The following is a 9,277-nucleotide window of genomic DNA, read 5'->3' on the forward strand; positions in this document are numbered from 1 at the left end:
TCCATGCCATGTTGGCTGTAGAAATGAGTTAAAAATAGATATTTGACTCGCTCTCTCTCCGTCTTTCTGCATAGTCGCATTAATGGGGTTCCTTCTGTTTTCATATACAGAAACAATAAACTCAACTCCCATTATTTTTAAATGTGAATACGAATAGAAATAAATGCGTTACCACTGTAAATTTTGTACGTGGATCGTAAACTGTGATGCATCATCTTCATTTAAGGCCCACTTTGAACCGACTATCGCCGGACTATTATTTGGATCTATTCAAACAAAACAGTTGTTGTCCTCGCTGTTGACAGAAAGAGCGATGGGCAGCATTAGTTTACTAATATGTAGTGTTTGTCTTAATCTTTTTACTGTTTATTTTGTACTTGAGCATAAGCAGGAAAGAATTTTTCCTTGTTGACGACGTGCCAGCCACTAAGTGCCTCAGCTGTTACAGCGATAATTGCAGCCAATTAAACACTTTTGTGTGACAAATAAAACCTCTCAGAAGCTGTGGTGTGATTCAGATTCAAATCATAACAAACTCAAATGCAGTTTAACCGAGTATCTCTCGCACTATCTTAGGATGGTGAGACCGTGATGGGATTTGATAGGGGGGGGTGGGGATATCCCCTCCTCTGGTTATATTTTTATCACTGGAGGGGGATAACTTGGAAAACATGTTGATTCCAAGATAAACCCCGCAATTTCTTAATCTGGAGATGCAGGAAACAATGAAACCTCAGTTAAATCAAAAACAATTCACTAAATTGAAAAACATCAAGCATCGCAGCAGTTAAAATTGTTCCACCAATAAAAACATTTTTTTTTTTTTAATTTTCAAATACTAAATATGGCACACTTGTGGACAACCACTCATAATGTGAATAAAATGCAAATTTGACAAAGTCCTGGAAAAAAAAATTGTTAGAATTGTTAAAAAGTATGATTTTGTGTCAAAACCGTGTTAATGTTTGACATTTTCTCCTGCTTTTGACCCCACTGTGAACCGCTCTTTGTGTCCTGCTCACGTCTCCCTCGCTCTTTAATTTGTGCAGAAAACAACAACAAACCAAAGTAGGAGAGCAGAGAACGCCGGTAGCCATCCGTGAAGCTGCGTTGTTATGTTTGCTTGCCTTTCGAAGCGAGGAAAGACGCCATCTTTGACAACTGGATTGCTGAAGATGAAAAGTGGAGGAGAATGCTGATTTACGCCGCTGCTTTCATTTCAGCGGCGCTCCATCGCCGTCCGGATGCAGAAGAGCAGTCAAAGCTAATGGGAAGCGTTAGATCACGAAACCTAAAGATGTGTATGAGATCTATGTAGAAACCAAAGACTGCACCTGGCTTTTTGTGTACAATACATTATATAGGCTTGCAGTGAGCTGCAAATGAGGGGAAGGACGATTGCAATTGAGTAATGGTCGCTCTTGCGAGCATTAACACCTATGCGTCGTCAAGTCCAGCGTAATTACAGAATGGTCACTAAAAGGGAATTTAAGGGCCATGTGAAGTGAAGCCCAAAGAAAGAAAGTAATTTTTATTGCTATCTCGGTACTGTCTCCTTAAATAATGGATAAAGAATAACCCAGATAGCAGACACATTTGGGCCTAATGTGGGCCACTTTTGGCTCTTACGGCTCCGTTACGGCACTGGCAAGTGTTGAGTGGGCCAGGCTCGGCCCAGACGTCCCACGCCGGGCTTGACGTGGGTTGCGGCAAACATTGCATGGGCCAAGCTTGGCCCAGACATTCTGCGCCGTGCCTGCCGTGAGTTGCGGCAAATCTTGTGTGGGCCAAGCCTGGCCCGCATGTCCCGCGCCGGTCTTTATGTTGGTTGTGGCAAACCTTGCATGGGCCGAGCCTGGCCCAAACATCCCACGCCGGGCTCGACGTGGGGTTTGGCGAGCGTTGCATGGGCCAAGCCCGGCCCAGATGTCCAGTGCTCCCCTTGTTGGTTGCGGCGAACCTTGCGTGGGCCAAGTCTGGCCCACCATAGTCACCGTATTCTACTTATTGTTATACTCAATCCCAACTCAATCAATACTCAATTTTTTGCAAGTGCATTAATAGAAAAAAAATTACAGCATAAAATAACAGTTTTTGCCCTTTTAGCATGTCAAACTATTATTTTTCCTTGTATCTAAATGTTATATATACATACTTTATATATTTTACATTGTGTGTGTTTTAGTGTTTCCTTTATTTTTTGAGCAATATATAACTCATATAAACATATCTCAGTGTGTATTGAAAGCTGTGGGTATACGATGGATTTTAATCTTTTTCTCTCTAAATATATCTATTTAATAAAATTATCCACCACAGCATGTGGTAGCCTCAACTGTCCAATAAGGTGTTAAAGGCCACTACAGCTCTTTTTACATCAATGATAAAACAACTACTGCTACATGCAAATGTTTTTGTTTTGAGACCGCTTTCTGTGAAAGGAACATGTTTGGGTGGTTAACAATTTTCAAATAAGTTTATGTGCTCTAATTACTCGTTGCCATCCCTGTTGGCTATAAAGGAATTACATCTTGAGTGATGATAGTTAGTTTAGTTTCAGTTGCGGAAACTAAAAGGAGTAGGACACATTTTCTACTTTTTCCAGATCAACACAAAGATTATATTTTAATTTTTGAATGGCATTTACCCCTCTAACACTTTTTTACACTTAAGCTTCAGTTAGGAGAATAACTCTTGTGTTTCCTGTGAATGCAACATTGAGACTGTAGAACATATATATTTTTTGGATTTATGGCTGTCTTTTCAAAGTTGACATCTATAAACAAATTACCTCCTTTTGTTACCGCCATTTGTTTAAGGTGGAGTCCAGTTAAAGAAGAACAATGCAGATTTCCTGGTGAACAATGTAATAGTTCTTTGCAAATTTTACATTCATAAATGCAAGTATTTGAAAAGTAGACCCCGGATCATTGGTTTCAAAAACAATTTAGAGTTATTTAAAAAGTCCTTGCACTTGGTAAAGACTGAAAAGGCTCAGAAAGTGTTTACTTTATTGAACTCATTTGTACTATTGGATTAAGGCCCTCTTATTGTCTTTGTGGGATGTTTTTTTTTTTTTTTTGGGGGGGGGGGGGGGGGGGGTGATGTTTTACATCCTACTGGTTCCCAACTTTGGATAAGTGTTATGCCTTTAATGTTTGTACCTGTTAATAAAGTTGTAAAAAAAAAAAAAAAGGAAAAAAAATATCATTGCGTCTCTCACTAAAATAACGTGAGGGAACGTCTTGTTTATCCAGGGGCTCATCAGGCTCACTAACACAACATTCTATCACAGCGCTGCAGAGATGGAATCTGGGAAATGTAGTCCGTTAGCGGTCGACAGTGTGTGAATGAAGTACCCCTCCTCACTACATTTCCCAGCATCCCTCTCTTCTTCCCGCTCATTCTTCCTGCGCGCCAAGTCATCTCATTACCCCTGCTGGGAAAACTGCTTATCGGCGGACTGGGCTGTATCGTCTTTCGCTGGAGGAACTGCTCGGTGGTCAGCTCTGCGTGTCCGACTATTTGGTGGGTAATTGCACAGTGACATTAAAAAAATAAAAATAAAAATCACACTACAATACATATACGTCTAGTAGCACACGTTTGAAGATGAATCAAATTGCGTTTTTGTGGTTAGCTGTTAGCTGACATAATGCTAGCACTTTTCATTGGCAATTTTAGAGGAAAACACCAACTTATCTTTAAATAGGCTTGATCAAACTCTTTCAGGAGTAAGCTGAGATGACACACAAGAGTATTGAAAAGTTTCTGTAAAGCCCGTTTTTGGAGGGGGGGGGGGGGGTGGTGGCGTCAAGCTGTTAGCTCATGTTGCTAAACCCATTCATTTAATAGCGGCCGGCTAGATTGTTCGATTAAACTGCTCCAAACTTTCCCAACTTACGTGGTCTAATTCAGGCATTTTTTCCGTGGAGAGTTTGAATTTGAATTTGCTTTGAATTTGAGCAAACGTTTGGAAACCGATTATTTTCGGAGTTTCGGCCGGAACTTCCGGTTGATTCTCCAACATTGGCATTGAGTAATGCACTTGGTTTTTAGTCTTCCTTTCTACATAGTTAAATAAAATGTTTTGTTTGTAAGAGTTCTTTATTTGTTTTATTGTTAGTTTTCAATGTAGTCTTTCATATCCTTAGGTTTTCACTGACTCCTTTACATCAATGTGGTAAGTACAATAACAATGCAGTATTCTACAAATTGAATGTTTTATGTTGAAATATAACTTTTTAATGAAATTATTAACCTGTTCATGTTCTTTTTGTTTTAAGGAAATGTTTCACATTGTCATATTAGCTTCCACAAATGAAGTGGAAGTTGTTCCAGCAAATTGGTTTAAAAAAAAAACACCTGTCTGTAGCCACCATACAAATGGGATGATGTTGTAAAAGCAGTAAGATCACAGGAACAACCTGGAACACGTTGGATTCCGTACAAAGTACGCGTTTTATTAGGCAAAGGTATGGAGTAAGTCATAATTTGCACTCTGTATTTTGCATCTAATTTTTTTTTAATGTTCACTCAATTCACAGCTACTTATGAGGAAGCGAGGGTCAAACTGCCAGAGCCTGAAAGATTCACGGATTTGACTGATTGAGAAACCAGCCACAGAGACACAAACGGAGAACAATGTAAGTTGAAGGAACAATGGAGTCACAATGGGAAAAGATGAAGTGAGTCAAGTTACAGCCTTGCACAATTCTGTCTCTCCTATTTATTTTCTAATGCAGGAAGAGGTGTCACATTCAAGATGATGCGGATAGTGAAGATGAGACGTCGGGAGCATCTACTTTACCTAGACCTCCAGAAATGGCCACTGCAAAGAAGCTGTCACCCTCAATCCTACAATGTAAGGCCACTAATGTCTAAGAACGGAACAATGTACCGTGAGACAAAAAAAAAAGAAGTCAATATAAATGACGATTCAAATCTTGATTGGATAAAAAATGAATCATGAAGCCTTTTTTAAACTTATAGAAATGTGACAGTGAAAATTTAAACAGCTTCCAGCATCCACTAGAGTGTCAGCACAGACACATTTTATTCAAGAAGTTTTAAACCCGGGAGAACAAGGCGCAGTTGCTTCATCAGATTCACTCCAGGTTGTCCACAGGCGTCTGCTTAAATAATCTGAGACACCTACACTGGGGGAGGAGAAGGGGACATCAATCAGGTCAACTAATTAGACACAGGCAGCAATCACAACTCTTCTTTGGAGGTAGAGTGAGAGAAGTTTAGATAAAAGAGAAAAAAGAAATTAGTTTAGGTACTTGTTAAGACCCACTACAATGATTTGGTAGACTATAAATGCAAAATACATATAACTGTACGTAATACTTGTTAGACCCATTACAATAATGAGATAACTATAATGCAAAATACACAAGGCTGTACCAACTCCTACAACTCAAAAAAGAGAGTGAATTCTGTAAAAATATATGACTACACCCCAGTATAGGTGTCGCTGATTATTTAAGCAGACACCTGTGGACATTCAGGAGCGAGTCTGATGAAGCAGCATGCGTAACGTTTGTTCTCTCGTTTCAAACACTCTTGGCCAGCCTCTGGTGGCGGCCTGTCCGGTGATGGGCTGGTTGCCATCCCTTTGGTGGGGCGCTCTGCCCCTGTGTCTGGCTTCCTGGCTGCTTGGGGCCGTCTGCCCCCCTGGGGGTGGGATATGGGGGTGGGATATGGGTGGGGGATGGACGGGTGGGGTGTTGGGGTGCGGGATTTGGGAGGGGCTGGGGCGGGCGGGGTATGGGTGGCGGGCGGGTATGGGTGGCGGGTGGGTCAATTAAAAAAAAAAAAAAAACAGTTTTTGAATAAAATGTCTCTGTCCTGACACTCTAGTATGTGCTGGAAGTTTTTAAAGAGTTTCTCATTTCTAGTTATTTGCACTTTTGGTACTTTGATGGATTAAATCAAGTTATTGGACAAAATGGCATGCTTTCCCCTAAGGTTAGAGAGAAGACTCCACCACCACCACAGTACTTTAATATCTGATTCACCCCTAGTGGATGTAGAACAAAGCAACTCTGATTCATCCCACATTTTGTATTACAGTGGGCCAGACAGTGGGAAAACTGGTGTGACGGTGTTTTGAGTATAGTAATACAAAAATAATAGTACAGTAGGCAGAAATGTGCCATATGTAAGTGTATAATGAAAGTATTCCTTTACTTTTAAAGGGCGGGCGGATGGACAGACAAACGGACAAAGAAACCCCAACGATTACTTTACCTCTGCTGGCGGAGGTAATTTTTGAATTGTAATATGGTAGATTGGAGATATACATGAAGCGATTGTCAGTGAGCTCTATTTTTCCTTTTTTTTAAATTGTTTTAATCTTGTTCAACCTGTGTTTTTTTCCCCTCTAAACGTATTATTTTCCTGTGCGCAACATTGACCAGCGGACAAAGTTTTACATCAGAAGATGACGAGTAAGTGCACACACATCTGCATATACAGACATGTAAAAAATCAAACATTTAAGCTGATGAACCCCAGCTTTCCCAGGAGTTTGCTCTATAAAAAATCTCCATGATATGAATTTAAGCAATAAAATTGATTCATAATAAACTTAAGCCCACTGTCCAATTGAAGCCCATGTAACCCATGCAAACTGAATGTGGACCCACATGACTGTGTTGACTGGGAACCTGGGAACTGAATTTCCCAGTTTGGAATCAATAAAGTAACTCTCTACTCTAACCTCCCCCTAAATCAGTCTTTCATCAGACCAGATTGTCTGAGGTTGATTTTCTTCACAGCAGCTCCTGCTCCGAGAACTCGCAATCCCCTCCCCCGACTAAAACGGGAGAGGACGACAGTATCTCCATTTCTAAATTGTTTTCTCTTTTCATGGATCCACTTTTTAGCTCTCATAAAGTTGTGCTGGCTCTTTTTTTCCTTCGCAAACATTCATTTCTTGTAAATCACTGCTGTCTACTCACTTGCTGAAGGCTCCTCTGTTTCGCGAAACCTTCCGCTAGTTACAGCTTAACTGATTCTTACCACACTAAGAACCAGTTAAGGTGTAATCTTTGACTTGTGTGTGTGTGTGTGGCCCCATGGTGGTATTACTAAGGTAATATGCAGTATGTATTTACTTCAATGTACGTATATATTAAATGTTAAAACTTACGTTTATGCAAAATTGATAATAACTTTCTTGTGTCTCATTTTAGATGCAGTAAGAAGAAATCCATTGACAGCCACAGCTACAGACCAGGATATTGAGCAGTGGATTCGAAGGTGGCTCCATCTTGCTGGGGACAGAGAAGGAGGACGCCGAGCCAGGCAGCGGCCTGAGTATACTGACTGTTCTGCCCAAAGAATTTCTGATGTTACTTGTTGTTGTAGTAGTAGTTCTTGTTTTAAATGTTTAAGCAGGTTGGCTTTACAGCCAACACACACACACACACACACACACACACACACACACACACACACAGTTTATGCATCCAGATAGCAAACTATCTTCAGTTGTCATACATTTTATCTGTGTTGTCTTGCAGACAAGGCAACTGTAACATGCAGTTTTCAGAGTTTTATTCATTTGTAGGAAAATGACAATTTGATATTGCTAATTGCTAGTTTGAGCACTTGGTTGAATGTATATGTGGAAAAGTTTGTATAGAAAAGAAAATTGGTGTTCATATTAATAAAATTGTACATCAAGGCAAAAGCAGGTAGTCATTATTGTATTATATAGCCCTGATCTGGCACATGTTGCCCAATTAAGGTGACGCTGTGGTTATTTTATCTGGCCCAGACCTGGCCCACAACATGTTTGGCATCCGGTCCATGTACGGTTTACCTGTGGCTGAGTTCCGGCAGCCACACTCACCCCTGAATGAACGCCACGACCATGGCCGAAAGTGGGCCGTAAGAAGACTACGGATGTGGGCCACATCTGGGCCAAAACATCGTTGCTATCTGGGAAACCTCTGGGTTGATGTCTGATACTGCGGCTAGACTTTCTGATCTGACTTTTTCAGGAATTATTTATTGTTTTGACCCACACTTTGAGTGTTAACAGGCTTGAGTGCCTCACTACTATTATCCCACACTTGTATCTCACTCACACACACACACACACACACAAAAAAAAAAAAAACACAAGAGACGCAGACTGAAGGAGACACAATGAATATCAAGTAGAAATGAGGTGATGATCAAAATTGAGGTCCTTTTTTCCCGTTTCCCTCCATCAGCAGCGGCTCGCTCGCTCTCCGTCTCCCAGCATCCCCTGATCCTCTGACAGTAGCAATCACACCCCATTGAAAATGTCCTTCTCACCAGAAAATGGCAGCATGGAGAAATCTATGAAATGTTTTAATGTTGTGAGCCTGGCGTGATTGCTCAGGCTTTTATCTGTTATTCACCAGATCACGCTGCTCCGCTCCCTCCCGCTCGTCTCTGCCAGGCCAGAGACAGGGAGAGAACATTATGTGTAATGGCAGCTCCATTGTTGCAGGTAGATAGTCCATATAGTATCGATACTAATTGTACCTGCTTGACAGAGATAGTTTCTCCCAGCCTCATAATTTTCCTTTTGTCTGTCAGAGAAGGGCGAGAGCAAAAAAAAAGAGAGGACAAAAATAGACAAATATGATCTATCGAGAATGGAAATTCAGGTTTTACTCGTGTCATCTTTTTACTGCATAGAAACTCAAAAAGTGGGAGCTTTCTTTATATAAAACAGTTTGTGCAGTCTGAAGGCATTTCGTTCGTTTTATATTTGGCAGTGAACCGTAAGATTTCTCCGGTGATTAGTAATAACGACAGCTATTGTCAATAAAGTGTTGGGGTATTTCAGCGGGTAAAAGTTGGTGTTTCAGAAGTTCATTCCAGCTCATTTACTGCGGCTATTTTACCATGTTCACCGTGGCAATGATCAAAGGAAGCACTCGGCCTGTTCCTACAGACATTAAAGCAAAGAAATGATTTACCTCTGCAAATGAAATACCTCCTGGAGAGCCATGCCAGCGCATTTCAATGAGTGGCTCAAAAAAATCCAACAATCGCATGTCGGGAAATATTGAGGGCATGGGGTTGTGTTAATAGTTTGCCAGTCGGGCTGGTCCGCCATTTTGATGAGTGCATTCAATTAGATTTTCACATCAAATGAAACTCGGCGGCGCAGTAATTGGTTAGATCATGCTTTGAAGTCACACATCCACAAAATGGAAATTCTGACTGGCGCCAAACATGGCATACTGTAAAACATTCAATTGTGTGCATTCTCCAAACGTCAACA

General features: G+C 40.8%; 1 long non-coding RNA gene across 1 annotated transcript; it reads left to right on the top strand.

Annotated features, from left to right (window-relative positions):
* The first annotated feature begins 4,354 nt into the window (after positions 1 to 4,354).
* On the top strand, positions 4,355 to 6,269 carry LOC115387858 (uncharacterized). The gene is made up of 3 exons (XR_003931433.1): positions 4,355 to 4,475; positions 4,746 to 4,864; positions 6,204 to 6,269. It is a non-coding gene; the product is annotated as an uncharacterized LOC115387858 (long non-coding RNA).
* The last annotated feature ends 3,008 nt before the right edge of the window (positions 6,270 to 9,277 follow it).

This window comes from Salarias fasciatus, chromosome 5 (assembly GCF_902148845.1).
Source record: "Salarias fasciatus chromosome 5, fSalaFa1.1, whole genome shotgun sequence".
In the NCBI taxonomy this organism is placed as follows: domain Eukaryota; kingdom Metazoa; phylum Chordata; class Actinopteri; order Blenniiformes; family Blenniidae; genus Salarias; species Salarias fasciatus.